The 13141-nt window shown below is 50.5% G+C and overlaps 55 non-coding genes across 55 annotated transcripts; 18 read left to right on the forward strand and 37 right to left on the reverse strand.

Annotated features, from left to right (window-relative positions):
• Window positions 1-27: 27 nt before the first annotated feature.
• On the reverse strand, window positions 28-101 carry Trnai-aau (transfer RNA isoleucine (anticodon AAU)). The gene has a single exon. It is a non-coding gene; the product is annotated as a tRNA-Ile (tRNA).
• A 182-nt stretch (window positions 102-283) lies between these two features.
• Trnat-ugu (transfer RNA threonine (anticodon UGU)) lies at window positions 284-356 on the reverse strand. The gene has a single exon. It is a non-coding gene; the product is annotated as a tRNA-Thr (tRNA).
• Window positions 357-505: 149 nt separating this feature from the next.
• Window positions 506-598, forward strand: Trnai-uau (transfer RNA isoleucine (anticodon UAU)). The gene is given in 2 exon segments: window positions 506-543; window positions 563-598. It is a non-coding gene; the product is annotated as a tRNA-Ile (tRNA).
• Window positions 599-722: 124 nt separating this feature from the next.
• Trnai-aau (transfer RNA isoleucine (anticodon AAU)) lies at window positions 723-796 on the reverse strand. Its single transcript has one exon. It is a non-coding gene; the product is annotated as a tRNA-Ile (tRNA).
• Window positions 797-978: 182 nt separating this feature from the next.
• Window positions 979-1051, reverse strand: Trnat-ugu (transfer RNA threonine (anticodon UGU)). The gene has a single exon. It is a non-coding gene; the product is annotated as a tRNA-Thr (tRNA).
• Window positions 1052-1200: 149 nt separating this feature from the next.
• On the forward strand, window positions 1201-1293 carry Trnai-uau (transfer RNA isoleucine (anticodon UAU)). The gene is given in 2 exon segments: window positions 1201-1238; window positions 1258-1293. It is a non-coding gene; the product is annotated as a tRNA-Ile (tRNA).
• Window positions 1294-1417: 124 nt separating this feature from the next.
• Window positions 1418-1491, reverse strand: Trnai-aau (transfer RNA isoleucine (anticodon AAU)). Its single transcript has one exon. It is a non-coding gene; the product is annotated as a tRNA-Ile (tRNA).
• Window positions 1492-1673: 182 nt separating this feature from the next.
• Trnat-ugu (transfer RNA threonine (anticodon UGU)) lies at window positions 1674-1746 on the reverse strand. The gene has a single exon. It is a non-coding gene; the product is annotated as a tRNA-Thr (tRNA).
• A 149-nt stretch (window positions 1747-1895) lies between these two features.
• On the forward strand, window positions 1896-1988 carry Trnai-uau (transfer RNA isoleucine (anticodon UAU)). The gene is given in 2 exon segments: window positions 1896-1933; window positions 1953-1988. It is a non-coding gene; the product is annotated as a tRNA-Ile (tRNA).
• A 124-nt stretch (window positions 1989-2112) lies between these two features.
• Trnai-aau (transfer RNA isoleucine (anticodon AAU)) lies at window positions 2113-2186 on the reverse strand. The gene has a single exon. It is a non-coding gene; the product is annotated as a tRNA-Ile (tRNA).
• Window positions 2187-2368: 182 nt separating this feature from the next.
• On the reverse strand, window positions 2369-2441 carry Trnat-ugu (transfer RNA threonine (anticodon UGU)). The gene has a single exon. It is a non-coding gene; the product is annotated as a tRNA-Thr (tRNA).
• Window positions 2442-2590: 149 nt separating this feature from the next.
• Window positions 2591-2683, forward strand: Trnai-uau (transfer RNA isoleucine (anticodon UAU)). Its single transcript is given in 2 exon segments — window positions 2591-2628; window positions 2648-2683. It is a non-coding gene; the product is annotated as a tRNA-Ile (tRNA).
• A 124-nt stretch (window positions 2684-2807) lies between these two features.
• Window positions 2808-2881, reverse strand: Trnai-aau (transfer RNA isoleucine (anticodon AAU)). Its single transcript has one exon. It is a non-coding gene; the product is annotated as a tRNA-Ile (tRNA).
• Window positions 2882-3063: 182 nt separating this feature from the next.
• Trnat-ugu (transfer RNA threonine (anticodon UGU)) lies at window positions 3064-3136 on the reverse strand. The gene has a single exon. It is a non-coding gene; the product is annotated as a tRNA-Thr (tRNA).
• Window positions 3137-3285: 149 nt separating this feature from the next.
• On the forward strand, window positions 3286-3378 carry Trnai-uau (transfer RNA isoleucine (anticodon UAU)). Its single transcript is given in 2 exon segments — window positions 3286-3323; window positions 3343-3378. It is a non-coding gene; the product is annotated as a tRNA-Ile (tRNA).
• A 124-nt stretch (window positions 3379-3502) lies between these two features.
• Trnai-aau (transfer RNA isoleucine (anticodon AAU)) lies at window positions 3503-3576 on the reverse strand. Its single transcript has one exon. It is a non-coding gene; the product is annotated as a tRNA-Ile (tRNA).
• A 182-nt stretch (window positions 3577-3758) lies between these two features.
• On the reverse strand, window positions 3759-3831 carry Trnat-ugu (transfer RNA threonine (anticodon UGU)). The gene has a single exon. It is a non-coding gene; the product is annotated as a tRNA-Thr (tRNA).
• Window positions 3832-3980: 149 nt separating this feature from the next.
• On the forward strand, window positions 3981-4073 carry Trnai-uau (transfer RNA isoleucine (anticodon UAU)). The gene is given in 2 exon segments: window positions 3981-4018; window positions 4038-4073. It is a non-coding gene; the product is annotated as a tRNA-Ile (tRNA).
• Window positions 4074-4197: 124 nt separating this feature from the next.
• Trnai-aau (transfer RNA isoleucine (anticodon AAU)) lies at window positions 4198-4271 on the reverse strand. Its single transcript has one exon. It is a non-coding gene; the product is annotated as a tRNA-Ile (tRNA).
• Window positions 4272-4453: 182 nt separating this feature from the next.
• On the reverse strand, window positions 4454-4526 carry Trnat-ugu (transfer RNA threonine (anticodon UGU)). Its single transcript has one exon. It is a non-coding gene; the product is annotated as a tRNA-Thr (tRNA).
• Window positions 4527-4675: 149 nt separating this feature from the next.
• Trnai-uau (transfer RNA isoleucine (anticodon UAU)) lies at window positions 4676-4768 on the forward strand. The gene is given in 2 exon segments: window positions 4676-4713; window positions 4733-4768. It is a non-coding gene; the product is annotated as a tRNA-Ile (tRNA).
• Window positions 4769-4892: 124 nt separating this feature from the next.
• Trnai-aau (transfer RNA isoleucine (anticodon AAU)) lies at window positions 4893-4966 on the reverse strand. Its single transcript has one exon. It is a non-coding gene; the product is annotated as a tRNA-Ile (tRNA).
• A 182-nt stretch (window positions 4967-5148) lies between these two features.
• Trnat-ugu (transfer RNA threonine (anticodon UGU)) lies at window positions 5149-5221 on the reverse strand. Its single transcript has one exon. It is a non-coding gene; the product is annotated as a tRNA-Thr (tRNA).
• Window positions 5222-5370: 149 nt separating this feature from the next.
• On the forward strand, window positions 5371-5463 carry Trnai-uau (transfer RNA isoleucine (anticodon UAU)). The gene is given in 2 exon segments: window positions 5371-5408; window positions 5428-5463. It is a non-coding gene; the product is annotated as a tRNA-Ile (tRNA).
• A 124-nt stretch (window positions 5464-5587) lies between these two features.
• Window positions 5588-5661, reverse strand: Trnai-aau (transfer RNA isoleucine (anticodon AAU)). Its single transcript has one exon. It is a non-coding gene; the product is annotated as a tRNA-Ile (tRNA).
• Window positions 5662-5843: 182 nt separating this feature from the next.
• Trnat-ugu (transfer RNA threonine (anticodon UGU)) lies at window positions 5844-5916 on the reverse strand. The gene has a single exon. It is a non-coding gene; the product is annotated as a tRNA-Thr (tRNA).
• Window positions 5917-6065: 149 nt separating this feature from the next.
• Trnai-uau (transfer RNA isoleucine (anticodon UAU)) lies at window positions 6066-6158 on the forward strand. Its single transcript is given in 2 exon segments — window positions 6066-6103; window positions 6123-6158. It is a non-coding gene; the product is annotated as a tRNA-Ile (tRNA).
• A 124-nt stretch (window positions 6159-6282) lies between these two features.
• On the reverse strand, window positions 6283-6356 carry Trnai-aau (transfer RNA isoleucine (anticodon AAU)). The gene has a single exon. It is a non-coding gene; the product is annotated as a tRNA-Ile (tRNA).
• Window positions 6357-6538: 182 nt separating this feature from the next.
• On the reverse strand, window positions 6539-6611 carry Trnat-ugu (transfer RNA threonine (anticodon UGU)). The gene has a single exon. It is a non-coding gene; the product is annotated as a tRNA-Thr (tRNA).
• A 149-nt stretch (window positions 6612-6760) lies between these two features.
• On the forward strand, window positions 6761-6853 carry Trnai-uau (transfer RNA isoleucine (anticodon UAU)). The gene is given in 2 exon segments: window positions 6761-6798; window positions 6818-6853. It is a non-coding gene; the product is annotated as a tRNA-Ile (tRNA).
• A 124-nt stretch (window positions 6854-6977) lies between these two features.
• Trnai-aau (transfer RNA isoleucine (anticodon AAU)) lies at window positions 6978-7051 on the reverse strand. The gene has a single exon. It is a non-coding gene; the product is annotated as a tRNA-Ile (tRNA).
• Window positions 7052-7233: 182 nt separating this feature from the next.
• On the reverse strand, window positions 7234-7306 carry Trnat-ugu (transfer RNA threonine (anticodon UGU)). The gene has a single exon. It is a non-coding gene; the product is annotated as a tRNA-Thr (tRNA).
• A 149-nt stretch (window positions 7307-7455) lies between these two features.
• On the forward strand, window positions 7456-7548 carry Trnai-uau (transfer RNA isoleucine (anticodon UAU)). Its single transcript is given in 2 exon segments — window positions 7456-7493; window positions 7513-7548. It is a non-coding gene; the product is annotated as a tRNA-Ile (tRNA).
• Window positions 7549-7672: 124 nt separating this feature from the next.
• Trnai-aau (transfer RNA isoleucine (anticodon AAU)) lies at window positions 7673-7746 on the reverse strand. The gene has a single exon. It is a non-coding gene; the product is annotated as a tRNA-Ile (tRNA).
• Window positions 7747-7928: 182 nt separating this feature from the next.
• Trnat-ugu (transfer RNA threonine (anticodon UGU)) lies at window positions 7929-8001 on the reverse strand. The gene has a single exon. It is a non-coding gene; the product is annotated as a tRNA-Thr (tRNA).
• A 149-nt stretch (window positions 8002-8150) lies between these two features.
• Window positions 8151-8243, forward strand: Trnai-uau (transfer RNA isoleucine (anticodon UAU)). The gene is given in 2 exon segments: window positions 8151-8188; window positions 8208-8243. It is a non-coding gene; the product is annotated as a tRNA-Ile (tRNA).
• Window positions 8244-8367: 124 nt separating this feature from the next.
• On the reverse strand, window positions 8368-8441 carry Trnai-aau (transfer RNA isoleucine (anticodon AAU)). The gene has a single exon. It is a non-coding gene; the product is annotated as a tRNA-Ile (tRNA).
• A 182-nt stretch (window positions 8442-8623) lies between these two features.
• Trnat-ugu (transfer RNA threonine (anticodon UGU)) lies at window positions 8624-8696 on the reverse strand. Its single transcript has one exon. It is a non-coding gene; the product is annotated as a tRNA-Thr (tRNA).
• A 149-nt stretch (window positions 8697-8845) lies between these two features.
• Window positions 8846-8938, forward strand: Trnai-uau (transfer RNA isoleucine (anticodon UAU)). Its single transcript is given in 2 exon segments — window positions 8846-8883; window positions 8903-8938. It is a non-coding gene; the product is annotated as a tRNA-Ile (tRNA).
• A 124-nt stretch (window positions 8939-9062) lies between these two features.
• On the reverse strand, window positions 9063-9136 carry Trnai-aau (transfer RNA isoleucine (anticodon AAU)). The gene has a single exon. It is a non-coding gene; the product is annotated as a tRNA-Ile (tRNA).
• Window positions 9137-9318: 182 nt separating this feature from the next.
• Window positions 9319-9391, reverse strand: Trnat-ugu (transfer RNA threonine (anticodon UGU)). The gene has a single exon. It is a non-coding gene; the product is annotated as a tRNA-Thr (tRNA).
• A 366-nt stretch (window positions 9392-9757) lies between these two features.
• Trnai-aau (transfer RNA isoleucine (anticodon AAU)) lies at window positions 9758-9831 on the reverse strand. The gene has a single exon. It is a non-coding gene; the product is annotated as a tRNA-Ile (tRNA).
• A 182-nt stretch (window positions 9832-10013) lies between these two features.
• Trnat-ugu (transfer RNA threonine (anticodon UGU)) lies at window positions 10014-10086 on the reverse strand. The gene has a single exon. It is a non-coding gene; the product is annotated as a tRNA-Thr (tRNA).
• Window positions 10087-10235: 149 nt separating this feature from the next.
• Window positions 10236-10328, forward strand: Trnai-uau (transfer RNA isoleucine (anticodon UAU)). Its single transcript is given in 2 exon segments — window positions 10236-10273; window positions 10293-10328. It is a non-coding gene; the product is annotated as a tRNA-Ile (tRNA).
• A 124-nt stretch (window positions 10329-10452) lies between these two features.
• Trnai-aau (transfer RNA isoleucine (anticodon AAU)) lies at window positions 10453-10526 on the reverse strand. The gene has a single exon. It is a non-coding gene; the product is annotated as a tRNA-Ile (tRNA).
• Window positions 10527-10708: 182 nt separating this feature from the next.
• Window positions 10709-10781, reverse strand: Trnat-ugu (transfer RNA threonine (anticodon UGU)). Its single transcript has one exon. It is a non-coding gene; the product is annotated as a tRNA-Thr (tRNA).
• A 149-nt stretch (window positions 10782-10930) lies between these two features.
• On the forward strand, window positions 10931-11023 carry Trnai-uau (transfer RNA isoleucine (anticodon UAU)). Its single transcript is given in 2 exon segments — window positions 10931-10968; window positions 10988-11023. It is a non-coding gene; the product is annotated as a tRNA-Ile (tRNA).
• Window positions 11024-11147: 124 nt separating this feature from the next.
• On the reverse strand, window positions 11148-11221 carry Trnai-aau (transfer RNA isoleucine (anticodon AAU)). Its single transcript has one exon. It is a non-coding gene; the product is annotated as a tRNA-Ile (tRNA).
• A 404-nt stretch (window positions 11222-11625) lies between these two features.
• On the forward strand, window positions 11626-11718 carry Trnai-uau (transfer RNA isoleucine (anticodon UAU)). The gene is given in 2 exon segments: window positions 11626-11663; window positions 11683-11718. It is a non-coding gene; the product is annotated as a tRNA-Ile (tRNA).
• Window positions 11719-11842: 124 nt separating this feature from the next.
• Trnai-aau (transfer RNA isoleucine (anticodon AAU)) lies at window positions 11843-11916 on the reverse strand. The gene has a single exon. It is a non-coding gene; the product is annotated as a tRNA-Ile (tRNA).
• Window positions 11917-12098: 182 nt separating this feature from the next.
• Window positions 12099-12171, reverse strand: Trnat-ugu (transfer RNA threonine (anticodon UGU)). The gene has a single exon. It is a non-coding gene; the product is annotated as a tRNA-Thr (tRNA).
• Window positions 12172-12320: 149 nt separating this feature from the next.
• Window positions 12321-12413, forward strand: Trnai-uau (transfer RNA isoleucine (anticodon UAU)). The gene is given in 2 exon segments: window positions 12321-12358; window positions 12378-12413. It is a non-coding gene; the product is annotated as a tRNA-Ile (tRNA).
• A 124-nt stretch (window positions 12414-12537) lies between these two features.
• Window positions 12538-12611, reverse strand: Trnai-aau (transfer RNA isoleucine (anticodon AAU)). The gene has a single exon. It is a non-coding gene; the product is annotated as a tRNA-Ile (tRNA).
• A 182-nt stretch (window positions 12612-12793) lies between these two features.
• Trnat-ugu (transfer RNA threonine (anticodon UGU)) lies at window positions 12794-12866 on the reverse strand. The gene has a single exon. It is a non-coding gene; the product is annotated as a tRNA-Thr (tRNA).
• Window positions 12867-13015: 149 nt separating this feature from the next.
• On the forward strand, window positions 13016-13108 carry Trnai-uau (transfer RNA isoleucine (anticodon UAU)). Its single transcript is given in 2 exon segments — window positions 13016-13053; window positions 13073-13108. It is a non-coding gene; the product is annotated as a tRNA-Ile (tRNA).
• Window positions 13109-13141: the final 33 nt, after the last annotated feature.

Consider the following 13141-nt stretch of genomic DNA (forward strand, 5'->3'; position numbering starts at 1 on the left):
GTCAACGTGACGGCAAAGCCCGTAAAATGGCCAGTGTGGGGCTCGAACCCACGACATTCGCGTTATTAGCACGACGCTCTAGCCGACTGAGCTAACCGGCCGTGAACGCGTGAACACGGACTCACTTCCTAAGTCAACTCTAAGCAAAATACTTTTATTTTTTTACTCAAAACGTTACCGTCATATTTCTCACGCTTTGATACGAGTCCAAGCAATGCAAATAGCCGCAACCCGCTCGAAAGAGGAGTCATGTTAGGCCAACTTTAAACGGACATTCCCTGAAAGCCCTCGGAGAGATTTGAACTCTCGACCCCTGGTTTACAAGACCAGTGCTCTAACCCCTGAGCTACGAAGGCACGCGATCCTTGCCAAATACGAAAAGTCGGTGCATCAGGCAAAACAGGCCAGTTGCAACGTGTACTTGCCATAAAGTGATACCGTCAATGCCCTACTGGACCATGACTATTCTAATCACGGACCTCAGCTTTCCCGTTAACATCCACGGGCTCCAGTGGCGTAGTCGGTTAGCGCGTCGTACTTATAAGTCAGTATCGACAAAGACATGCGAAGATCGGGAGTTCGAGCCTCCCCTGGAGCAAGGTTTCTTTTCATGCGCCGTCAACACACGCCACAGCACGGGCAGATCACCAGTAAAATCTAGCAACGTGGCAGTGCACCCAGGTTGTTTTGATCCCGTCAACGTGACGGCAAAGCCCGTAAAATGGCCAGTGTGGGGCTCGAACCCACGACATTCGCGTTATTAGCACGACGCTCTAGCCGACTGAGCTAACCGGCCGTGAACGCGTGAACACGGACTCACTTCCTAAGTCAACTCTAAGCAAAATACTTTTATTTTTTTACTCAAAACGTTACCGTCATATTTCTCACGCTTTGATACGAGTCCAAACAATGCAAATAGCCGCAACCCGCTCGAAAGAGGAGTCATGTTAGGCCAACTTTAAACGGACATTCCCTGAAAGCCCTCGGAGAGATTTGAACTCTCGACCCCTGGTTTACAAGACCAGTGCTCTAACCCCTGAGCTACGAAGGCACGCGATCCTTGCCAAATACGAAAAGTCGGTGCATCAGGCAAAACAGGCCAGTTGCAACGTGTACTTGCCATAAAGTGATACCGTCAATGCCCTACTGGACCATGACTATTCTAATCACGGACCTCAGCTTTCCCGTTAACATCCACGGGCTCCAGTGGCGTAGTCGGTTAGCGCGTCGTACTTATAAGTCAGTATCGACAAAGACATGCGAAGATCGGGAGTTCGAGCCTCCCCTGGAGCAAGGTTTCTTTTCATGCGCCGTCAACACACGCCACAGCACGGGCAGATCACCAGTAAAATCTAGCAACGTGGCAGTGCACCCAGGTTGTTTTGATCCCGTCAACGTGACGGCAAAGCCCGTAAAATGGCCAGTGTGGGGCTCGAACCCACGACATTCGCGTTATTAGCACGACGCTCTAGCCGACTGAGCTAACCGGCCGTGAACGCGTGAACACGGACTCACTTCCTAAGTCAACTCTAAGCAAAATACTTTTATTTTTTTACTCAAAACGTTACCGTCATATTTCTCACGCTTTGATACGAGTCCAAGCAATGCAAATAGCCGCAACCCGCTCGAAAGAGGAGTCATGTTAGGCCAACTTTAAACGGACATTCCCTGAAAGCCCTCGGAGAGATTTGAACTCTCGACCCCTGGTTTACAAGACCAGTGCTCTAACCCCTGAGCTACGAAGGCACGCGATCCTTGCCAAATACGAAAAGTCGGTGCATCAGGCAAAACAGGCCAGTTGCAACGTGTACTTGCCATAAAGTGATACCGTCAATGCCCTACTGGACCATGACTATTCTAATCACGGACCTCAGCTTTCCCGTTAACATCCACGGGCTCCAGTGGCGTAGTCGGTTAGCGCGTCGTACTTATAAGTCAGTATCGACAAAGACATGCGAAGATCGGGAGTTCGAGCCTCCCCTGGAGCAAGGTTTCTTTTCATGCGCCGTCAACACACGCCACAGCACGGGCAGATCACCAGTAAAATCTAGCAACGTGGCAGTGCACCCAGGTTGTTTTGATCCCGTCAACGTGACGGCAAAGCCCGTAAAATGGCCAGTGTGGGGCTCGAACCCACGACATTCGCGTTATTAGCACGACGCTCTAGCCGACTGAGCTAACCGGCCGTGAACGCGTGAACACGGACTCACTTCCTAAGTCAACTCTAAGCAAAATACTTTTATTTTTTTACTCAAAACGTTACCGTCATATTTCTCACGCTTTGATACGAGTCCAAGCAATGCAAATAGCCGCAACCCGCTCGAAAGAGGAGTCATGTTAGGCCAACTTTAAACGGACATTCCCTGAAAGCCCTCGGAGAGATTTGAACTCTCGACCCCTGGTTTACAAGACCAGTGCTCTAACCCCTGAGCTACGAAGGCACGCGATCCTTGCCAAATACGAAAAGTCGGTGCATCAGGCAAAACAGGCCAGTTGCAACGTGTATTTGCCATAAAGTGATACCGTCAATGCCCTACTGGACCATGACTATTCTAATCACGGACCTCAGCTTTCCCGTTAACATCCACGGGCTCCAGTGGCGTAGTCGGTTAGCGCGTCGTACTTATAAGTCAGTATCGACAAAGACATGCGAAGATCGGGAGTTCGAGCCTCCCCTGGAGCAAGGTTTCTTTTCATGCGCCGTCAACACACGCCACAGCACGGGCAGATCACCAGTAAAATCTAGCAACGTGGCAGTGCACCCAGGTTGTTTTGATCCCGTCAACGTGACGGCAAAGCCCGTAAAATGGCCAGTGTGGGGCTCGAACCCACGACATTCGCGTTATTAGCACGACGCTCTAGCCGACTGAGCTAACCGGCCGTGAACGCGTGAACACGGACTCACTTCCTAAGTCAACTCTAAGCAAAATACTTTTATTTTTTTACTCAAAACGTTACCGTCATATTTCTCACGCTTTGATACGAGTCCAAGCAATGCAAATAGCCGCAACCCGCTCGAAAGAGGAGTCATGTTAGGCCAACTTTAAACGGACATTCCCTGAAAGCCTTCGGAGAGATTTGAACTCTCGACCCCTGGTTTACAAGACCAGTGCTCTAACCCCTGAGCTACGAAGGCACGCGATCCTTGCCAAATACGAAAAGTCGGTGCATCAGGCAAAACAGGCCAGTTGCAACGTGTACTTGCCATAAAGTGATACCGTCAATGCCCTACTGGACCATGACTATTCTAATCACGGACCTCAGCTTTCCCGTTAACATCCACGGGCTCCAGTGGCGTAGTCGGTTAGCGCGTCGTACTTATAAGTCAGTATCGACAAAGACATGCGAAGATCGGGAGTTCGAGCCTCCCCTGGAGCAAGGTTTCTTTTCATGCGCCGTCAACACACGCCACAGCACGGGCAGATCACCAGTAAAATCTAGCAACGTGGCAGTGCACCCAGGTTGTTTTGATCCCGTCAACGTGACGGCAAAGCCCGTAAAATGGCCAGTGTGGGGCTCGAACCCACGACATTCGCGTTATTAGCACGACGCTCTAGCCGACTGAGCTAACCGGCCGTGAACGCGTGAACACGGACTCACTTCCTAAGTCAACTCTAAGCAAAATACTTTTATTTTTTTACTCAAAACGTTACCGTCATATTTCTCACGCTTTGATACGAGTCCAAGCAATGCAAATAGCCGCAACCCGCTCGAAAGAGGAGTCATGTTAGGCCAACTTTAAACGGACATTCCCTGAAAGCCCTCGGAGAGATTTGAACTCTCGACCCCTGGTTTACAAGACCAGTGCTCTAACCCCTGAGCTACGAAGGCACGCGATCCTTGCCAAATACGAAAAGTCGGTGCATCAGCCAAAACAGGCCAGTTGCAACGTGTACTTGCCATAAAGTGATACCGTCAATGCCCTACTGGACCATGACTATTCTAATCACGGACCTCAGCTTTCCCGTTAACATCCACGGGCTCCAGTGGCGTAGTCGGTTAGCGCGTCGTACTTATAAGTCAGTATCGACAAAGACATGCGAAGATCGGGAGTTCGAGCCTCCCCTGGAGCAAGGTTTCTTTTCATGCGCCGTCAACACACGCCACAGCACGGGCAGATCACCAGTAAAATCTAGCAACGTGGCAGTGCACCCAGGTTGTTTTGATCCCGTCAACGTGACGGCAAAGCCCGTAAAATGGCCAGTGTGGGGCTCGAACCCACGACATTCGCGTTATTAGCACGACGCTCTAGCCGACTGAGCTAACCGGCCGTGAACGCGTGAACACGGACTCACTTCCTAAGTCAACTCTAAGCAAAATACTTTTATTTTTTTACTCAAAACGTTACCGTCATATTTCTCACGCTTTGATACGAGTCCAAGCAATGCAAATAGCCGCAACCCGCTCGAAAGAGGAGTCATGTTAGGCCAACTTTAAACGGACATTCCCTGAAAGCCCTCGGAGAGATTTGAACTCTCGACCCCTGGTTTACAAGACCAGTGCTCTAACCCCTGAGCTACGAAGGCACGCGATCCTTGCCAAATACGAAAAGTCGGTGCATCAGCCAAAACAGGCCAGTTGCAACGTGTACTTGCCATAAAGTGATACCGTCAATGCCCTACTGGACCATGACTATTCTAATCACGGACCTCAGCTTTCCCGTTAACATCCACGGGCTCCAGTGGCGTAGTCGGTTAGCGCGTCGTACTTATAAGTCAGTATCGACAAAGACATGCGAAGATCGGGAGTTCGAGCCTCCCCTGGAGCAAGGTTTCTTTTCATGCGCCGTCAACACACGCCACAGCACGGGCAGATCACCAGTAAAATCTAGCAACGTGGCAGTGCACCCAGGTTGTTTTGATCCCGTCAACGTGACGGCAAAGCCCGTAAAATGGCCAGTGTGGGGCTCGAACCCACGACATTCGCGTTATTAGCACGACGCTCTAGCCGACTGAGCTAACCGGCCGTGAACGCGTGAACACGGACTCACTTCCTAAGTCAACTCTAAGCAAAATACTTTTATTTTTTTACTCAAAACGTTACCGTCATATTTCTCACGCTTTGATACGAGTCCAAGCAATGCAAATAGCCGCAACCCGCTCGAAAGAGGAGTCATGTTAGGCCAACTTTAAACGGACATTCCCTGAAAGCCCTCGGAGAGATTTGAACTCTCGACCCCTGGTTTACAAGACCAGTGCTCTAACCCCTGAGCTACGAAGGCACGCGATCCTTGCCAAATACGAAAAGTCGGTGCATCAGGCAAAACAGGCCAGTTGCAACGTGTACTTGCCATAAAGTGATACCGTCAATGCCCTACTGGACCATGACTATTCTAATCACGGACCTCAGCTTTCCCGTTAACATCCACGGGCTCCAGTGGCGTAGTCGGTTAGCGCGTCGTACTTATAAGTCAGTATCGACAAAGACATGCGAAGATCGGGAGTTCGAGCCTCCCCTGGAGCAAGGTTTCTTTTCATGCGCCGTCAACACACGCCACAGCACGGGCAGATCACCAGTACAATCTAGCAACGTGGCAGTGCACCCAGGTTGTTTTGATCCCGTCAACGTGACGGCAAAGCCCGTAAAATGGCCAGTGTGGGGCTCGAACCCACGACATTCGCGTTATTAGCACGACGCTCTAGCCGACTGAGCTAACCGGCCGTGAACGCGTGAACACGGACTCACTTCCTAAGTCAACTCTAAGCAAAATACTTTTATTTTTTTACTCAAAACGTTACCGTCATATTTCTCACGCTTTGATACGAGTCCAAGCAATGCAAATAGCCGCAACCCGCTCGAAAGAGGAGTCATGTTAGGCCAACTTTAAACGGACATTCCCTGAAAGCCCTCGGAGAGATTTGAACTCTCGACCCCTGGTTTACAAGACCAGTGCTCTAACCCCTGAGCTACGAAGGCACGCGATCCTTGCCAAATACGAAAAGTCGGTGCATCAGGCAAAACAGGCCAGTTGCAACGTGTACTTGCCATAAAGTGATACCGTCAATGCCCTACTGGACCATGACTATTCTAATCACGGACCTCAGCTTTCCCGTTAACATCCACGGGCTCCAGTGGCGTAGTCGGTTAGCGCGTCGTACTTATAAGTCAGTATCGACAAAGACATGCGAAGATCGGGAGTTCGAGCCTCCCCTGGAGCAAGGTTTCTTTTCATGCGCCGTCAACACACGCCACAGCACGGGCAGATCACCAGTAAAATCTAGCAACGTGGCAGTGCACCCAGGTTGTTTTGATCCCGTCAACGTGACGGCAAAGCCCGTAAAATGGCCAGTGTGGGGCTCGAACCCACGACATTCGCGTTATTAGCACGACGCTCTAGCCGACTGAGCTAACCGGCCGTGAACGCGTGAACACGGACTCACTTCCTAAGTCAACTCTAAGCAAAATACTTTTATTTTTTTACTCAAAACGTTACCGTCATATTTCTCACGCTTTGATACGAGTCCAAGCAATGCAAATAGCCGCAACCCGCTCGAAAGAGGAGTCACGTTAGGCCAACTTTAAACGGACATTCCCTGAAAGCCCTCGGAGAGATTTGAACTCTCGACCCCTGGTTTACAAGACCAGTGCTCTAACCCCTGAGCTACGAAGGCACGCGATCCTTGCCAAATACGAAAAGTCGGTGCATCAGGCAAAACAGGCCAGTTGCAACGTGTACTTGCCATAAAGTGATACCGTCAATGCCCTACTGGACCATGACTATTCTAATCACGGACCTCAGCTTTCCCGTTAACATCCACGGGCTCCAGTGGCGTAGTCGGTTAGCGCGTCGTACTTATAAGTCAGTATCGGCAAAGACATGCGAAGATCGGGAGTTCGAGCCTCCCCTGGAGCAAGGTTTCTTTTCATGCGCCGTCAACACACGCCACAGCACGGGCAGATCACCAGTAAAATCTAGCAACGTGGCAGTGCACCCAGGTTGTTTTGATCCCGTCAACGTGACGGCAAAGCCCGTAAAATGGCCAGTGTGGGGCTCGAACCCACGACATTCGCGTTATTAGCACGACGCTCTAGCCGACTGAGCTAACCGGCCGTGAACGCGTGAACACGGACTCACTTCCTAAGTCAACTCTAAGCAAAATACTTTTATTTTTTTACTCAAAACGTTACCGTCATATTTCTCACGCTTTGATACGAGTCCAAGCAATGCAAATAGCCGCAACCCGCTCGAAAGAGGAGTCACGTTAGGCCAACTTTAAACGGACATTCCCTGAAAGCCCTCGGAGAGATTTGAACTCTCGACCCCTGGTTTACAAGACCAGTGCTCTAACCCCTGAGCTACGAAGGCACGCGATCCTTGCCAAATACGAAAAGTCGGTGCATCAGGCAAAACAGGCCAGTTGCAACGTGTACTTGCCATAAAGTGATACCGTCAATGCCCTACTGGACCATGACTATTCTAATCACGGACCTCAGCTTTCCCGTTAACATCCACGGGCTCCAGTGGCGTAGTCGGTTAGCGCGTCGTACTTATAAGTCAGTATCGACAAAGACATGCGAAGATCGGGAGTTCGAGCCTCCCCTGGAGCAAGGTTTCTTTTCATGCGCCGTCAACACACGCCACAGCACGGGCAGATCACCAGTAAAATCTAGCAACGTGGCAGTGCACCCAGGTTGTTTTGATCCCGTCAACGTGACGGCAAAGCCCGTAAAATGGCCAGTGTGGGGCTCGAACCCACGACATTCGCGTTATTAGCACGACGCTCTAGCCGACTGAGCTAACCGGCCGTGAACGCGTGAACACGGACTCACTTCCTAAGTCAACTCTAAGCAAAATACTTTTATTTTTTTACTCAAAACGTTACCGTCATATTTCTCACGCTTTGATACGAGTCCAAGCAATGCAAATAGCCGCAACCCGCTCGAAAGAGGAGTCATGTTAGGCCAACTTTAAACGGACATTCCCTGAAAGCCCTCGGAGAGATTTGAACTCTCGACCCCTGGTTTACAAGACCAGTGCTCTAACCCCTGAGCTACGAAGGCACGCGATCCTTGCCAAATACGAAAAGTCGGTGCATCAGGCAAAACAGGCCAGTTGCAACGTGTACTTGCCATAAAGTGATACCGTCAATGCCCTACTGGACCATGACTATTCTAATCACGGACCTCAGCTTTCCCGTTAACATCCACGGGCTCCAGTGGCGTAGTCGGTTAGCGCGTCGTACTTATAAGTCAGTATCGACAAAGACATGCGAAGATCGGGAGTTCGAGCCTCCCCTGGAGCAAGGTTTCTTTTCATGCGCCGTCAACACACGCCACAGCACGGGCAGATCACCAGTAAAATCTAGCAACATGGCAGTGCACCCAGGTTGTTTTGATCCCGTCAACGTGACGGCAAAGCCCGTAAAATGGCCAGTGTGGGGCTCGAACCCACGACATTCGCGTTATTAGCACGACGCTCTAGCCGACTGAGCTAACCGGCCGTGAACGCGTGAACACGGACTCACTTCCTAAGTCAACTCTAAGCAAAATACTTTTATTTTTTTACTCAAAACGTTACCGTCATATTTCTCACGCTTTGATACGAGTCCAAGCAATGCAAATAGCCGCAACCCGCTCGAAAGAGGAGTCATGTTAGGCCAACTTTAAACGGACATTCCCTGAAAGCCCTCGGAGAGATTTGAACTCTCGACCCCTGGTTTACAAGACCAGTGCTCTAACCCCTGAGCTACGAAGGCACGCGATCCTTGCCAAATACGAAAAGTCGGTGCATCAGGCAAAACAGGCCAGTTGCAACGTGTACTTGCCATAAAGTGATACCGTCAATGCCCTACTGGACCATGATTATTCTAATCACGGACCTCAGCTTTCCCGTTAACATCCACGGGCTCCAGTGGCGTAGTCGGTTAGCGCGTCGTACTTATAAGTCAGTATCGACAAAGACATGCGAAGATCGGGAGTTCGAGCCTCCCCTGGAGCAAGGTTTCTTTTCATGCGCCGTCAACACACGCCACAGCACGGGCAGATCACCAGTAAAATCTAGCAACGTGGCAGTGCACCCAGGTTGTTTTGATCCCGTCAACGTGACGGCAAAGCCCGTAAAATGGCCAGTGTGGGGCTCGAACCCACGACATTCGCGTTATTAGCACGACGCTCTAGCCGACTGAGCTAACCGGCCGTGAACGCGTGAACACGGACTCACTTCCTAAGTCAACTCTAAGCAAAATACTTTTATTTTTTTACTCAAAACGTTACCGTCATATTTCTCACGCTTTGATACGAGTCCAAGCAATGCAAATAGCCGCAACCCGCTCGAAAGAGGAGTCATGTTAGGCCAACTTTAAACGGACATTCCCTGAAAGCCCTCGGAGAGATTTGAACTCTCGACCCCTGGTTTACAAGACCAGTGCTCTAACCCCTGAGCTACGAAGGCACGCGATCCTTGCCAAATACGAAAAGTCGGTGCATCAGGCAAAACAGGCCAGTTGCAACGTGTACTTGCCATAAAGTGATACCGTCAATGCCCTACTGGACCATGACTATTCTAATCACGGACCTCAGCTTTCCCGTTAACATCCACGGGCTCCAGTGGCGTAGTCGGTTAGCGCGTCGTACTTATAAGTCAGTATCGACAAAGACATGCGAAGATCGGGAGTTCGAGCCTCTCCTGGAGCAAGGTTTCTTTTCATGCGCCGTCAACACACGCCACAGCACGGGCAGATCACCAGTAAAATCTAGCAACGTGGCAGTGCACCCAGGTTGTTTTGATCCCGTCAACGTGACGGCAAAGCCCGTAAAATGGCCAGTGTGGGGCTCGAACCCACGACATTCGCGTTATTAGCACGACGCTCTAGCCGACTGAGCTAACCGGCCGTGAACGCGTGAACACGGACTCACTTCCTAAGTCAACTCTAAGCAAAATACTTTTATTTTTTTACTCAAAACGTTACCGTCATATTTCTCACGCTTTGATACGAGTCCAAGCAATGCAAATAGCCGCAACCCGCTCGAAAGAGGAGTCATGTTAGGCCAACTTTAAACGGACATTCCCTGAAAGCCCTCGGAGAGATTTGAACTCTCGACCCCTGGTTTACAAGACCAGTGCTCTAACCCCTGAGCTACGAAGGCACGCGATCCTTGCCAAATACGAAAAGTCGGTGCATCAGGCAAAACAGGCCAGTTGCAACGTGTACTTGCCATAAAGTGATACCGTCAATGCCCTACTGGACCATGACTATTCTAATCACGGACCTCAGCTTTCCCGTTAACATCCACGGGCTCCAGTGGCGTAGTCGGTTAGCGCGTCGTACTTATAAGTCAGTATCGACAAAGACATGCGAAGATCGGGAGTTCGAGCCTCCCCTGGAGCAAGGTTTCTTTTCATGCGCCGTCAACACACGCCACAGCACGGGCAGATCACCAGTAAAATCTAGCAACGTGGCAGTGCACCCAGGTTGTTTTGATCCCGTCAACGTGACGGCAAAGCCCGTAAAATGGCCAGTGTGGGGCTCGAACCCACGACATTCGCGTTATTAGCACGACGCTCTAGCCGACTGAGCTAACCGGCCGTGAACGCGTGAACACGGACTCACTTCCTAAGTCAACTCTAAGCAAAATACTTTTATTTTTTTACTCAAAACGTTACCGTCATATTTCTCACGCTTTGATACGAGTCCAAGCAATGCAAATAGCCGCAACCCGCTCGAAAGAGGAGTCATGTTAGGCCAACTTTAAACGGACATTCCCTGAAAGCCCTCGGAGAGATTTGAACTCTCGACCCCTGGTTTACAAGACCAGTGCTCTAACCCCTGAGCTACGAAGGCACGCGATCCTTGCCAAATACGAAAAGTCGGTGCATCAGGCAAAACAGGCCAGTTGCAACGTGTACTTGCCATAAAGTGATACCGTCAATGCCCTACTGGACCATGACTATTCTAATCACGGACCTCAGCTTTCCCGTTAACATCCACGGGCTCCAGTGGCGTAGTCGGTTAGCGCGTCGTACTTATAAGTCAGTATCGACAAAGACATGCGAAGATCGGGAGTTCGAGCCTCCCCTGGAGCAAGGTTTCTTTTCATGCGCCGTCAACACACGCCACAGCACGGGCAGATCACCAGTAAAATCTAGCAACGTGGCAGTGCACCCAGGTTGTTTTGATCCCGTCAACGTGACGGCAAAGCCCGTAAAATGGCCAGTGTGGGGCTCGAACCCACGACATTCGCGTTATTAGCACGACGCTCTAGCCGACTGAGCTAACCGGCCGTGAACGCGTGAACACGGACTCACTTCCTAAGTCAACTCTAAGCAAAATACTTTTATTTTTTTACTCAAAACGTTACCGTCATATTTCTCACGCTTTGATACGAGTCCAAGCAATGCAAATAGCCGCAACCCGCTCGAAAGAGGAGTCATGTTAGGCCAACTTTAAACGGACATTCCCTGAAAGGCCTCGGAGAGATTTGAACTCTCGACCCCTGGTTTACAAGACCAGTGCTCTAACCCCTGAGCTACGAAGGCACGCGATCCTTGCCAAATACGAAAAGTCGGTGCATCAGGCAAAACAGGCCAGTTGCAACGTGTACTTGCCATAAAGTGATACCGTCAATGCCCTACTGGACCATGACTATTCTAATCACGGACCTCAGCTTTCCCGTTAACATCCACGGGCTCCAGTGGCGTAGTCGGTTAGCGCGTCGTACTTATAAGTCAGTATCGACAAAGACATGCGAAGATCGGGAGTTCGAGCCTCCCCTGGAGCAAGGTTTCTTTTCATGCGCCGTCAACACACGCCACAGCACGGGCAGATGACCAGTAAAATCTAGCAACGTGGCAGTGCACCCAGGTTGTTTTGATCCCGTCAACGTGACGGCAAAGCCCGTAAAATGGCCAGTGTGGGGCTCGAACCCACGACATTCGCGTTATTAGCACGACGCTCTAGCCGACTGAGCTAACCGGCCGTGAACGCGTGAACACGGACTCACTTCCTAAGTCAACTCTAAGCAAAATACTTTTATTTTTTTACTCAAAACGTTACCGTCATATTTCTCACGCTTTGATACGAGTCCAAGCAATGCAAATAGCCGCAACCCGCTCGAAAGAGGAGTCATGTTAGGCCAACTTTAAACGGACATTCCCTGAAAGCCCTCGGAGAGATTTGAACTCTCGACCCCTGGTTTACAAGACCAGTGCTCTAACCCCTGAGCTACGAAGGCACGCGATCCTTGCCAAATACGAAAAGTCGGTGCATCAGGCAAAACAGGCCAGTTGCAACGTGTACTTGCCATAAAGTGATACCGTCAATGCCCTACTGGACCATGACTATTCTAATCACGGACCTCAGCTTTCCCGTTAACATCCACGGGCTCCAGTGGCGTAGTCGGTTAGCGCGTCGTACTTATAAGTCAGTATCGACAAAGACATGCGAAGATCGGGAGTTCGAGCCTCCCCTGGAGCAAGGTTTCTTTTCATGCGCCGTCAACACACGCCACAGCACGGGCAGATCACCAGTAAAATCTAGCAACGTGGCAGTGCACCCAGGTTGTTTTGATCCCGTCAACGTGACGGCAAAGCCCGTAAAATGGCCAGTGTGGGGCTCGAACCCACGACATTCGCGTTATTAGCACGACGCTCTAGCCGACTGAGCTAACCGGCCGTGAACGCGTGAACACGGACTCACTTCCTAAGTCAACTCTAAGCAAAATACTTTTATTTTTTTACTCAAAACGTTACCGTCATATTTCTCACGCTTTGATACGAGTCCAAGCAATGCAAATAGCCGCAACCCGCTCGAAAGAGGAGTCATGTTAGGCCAACTTTAAACGGACATTCCCTGAAAGCCCTCGGAGAGATTTGAACTCTCGACCCCTGGTTTACAAGACCAGTGCTCTAACCCCTGAGCTACGAAGGCACGCGATCCTTGCCAAATACGAAAAGTCGGTGCATCAGGCAAAACAGGCCAGTTGCAACGTGTGCTTGCCATAAAGTGATACCGTCAATGCCCTACTGGACCATGACTATTCTAATCACGGACCTCAGCTTTCCCGTTAACATCCACGGGCTCCAGTGGCGTAGTCGGTTAGCGCGTCGTACTTATAAGTCAGTATCGACAAAGACATGCGAAGATCGGGAGTTCGAGCCTCCCCTGGAGCAAGGTTTCTTTTCATGCGCCGTCAACACACGCCA

This window comes from Hydractinia symbiolongicarpus, chromosome 4, assembly GCF_029227915.1.
Source record: "Hydractinia symbiolongicarpus strain clone_291-10 chromosome 4, HSymV2.1, whole genome shotgun sequence".
NCBI classification, from domain to species: domain Eukaryota; kingdom Metazoa; phylum Cnidaria; class Hydrozoa; order Anthoathecata; family Hydractiniidae; genus Hydractinia; species Hydractinia symbiolongicarpus.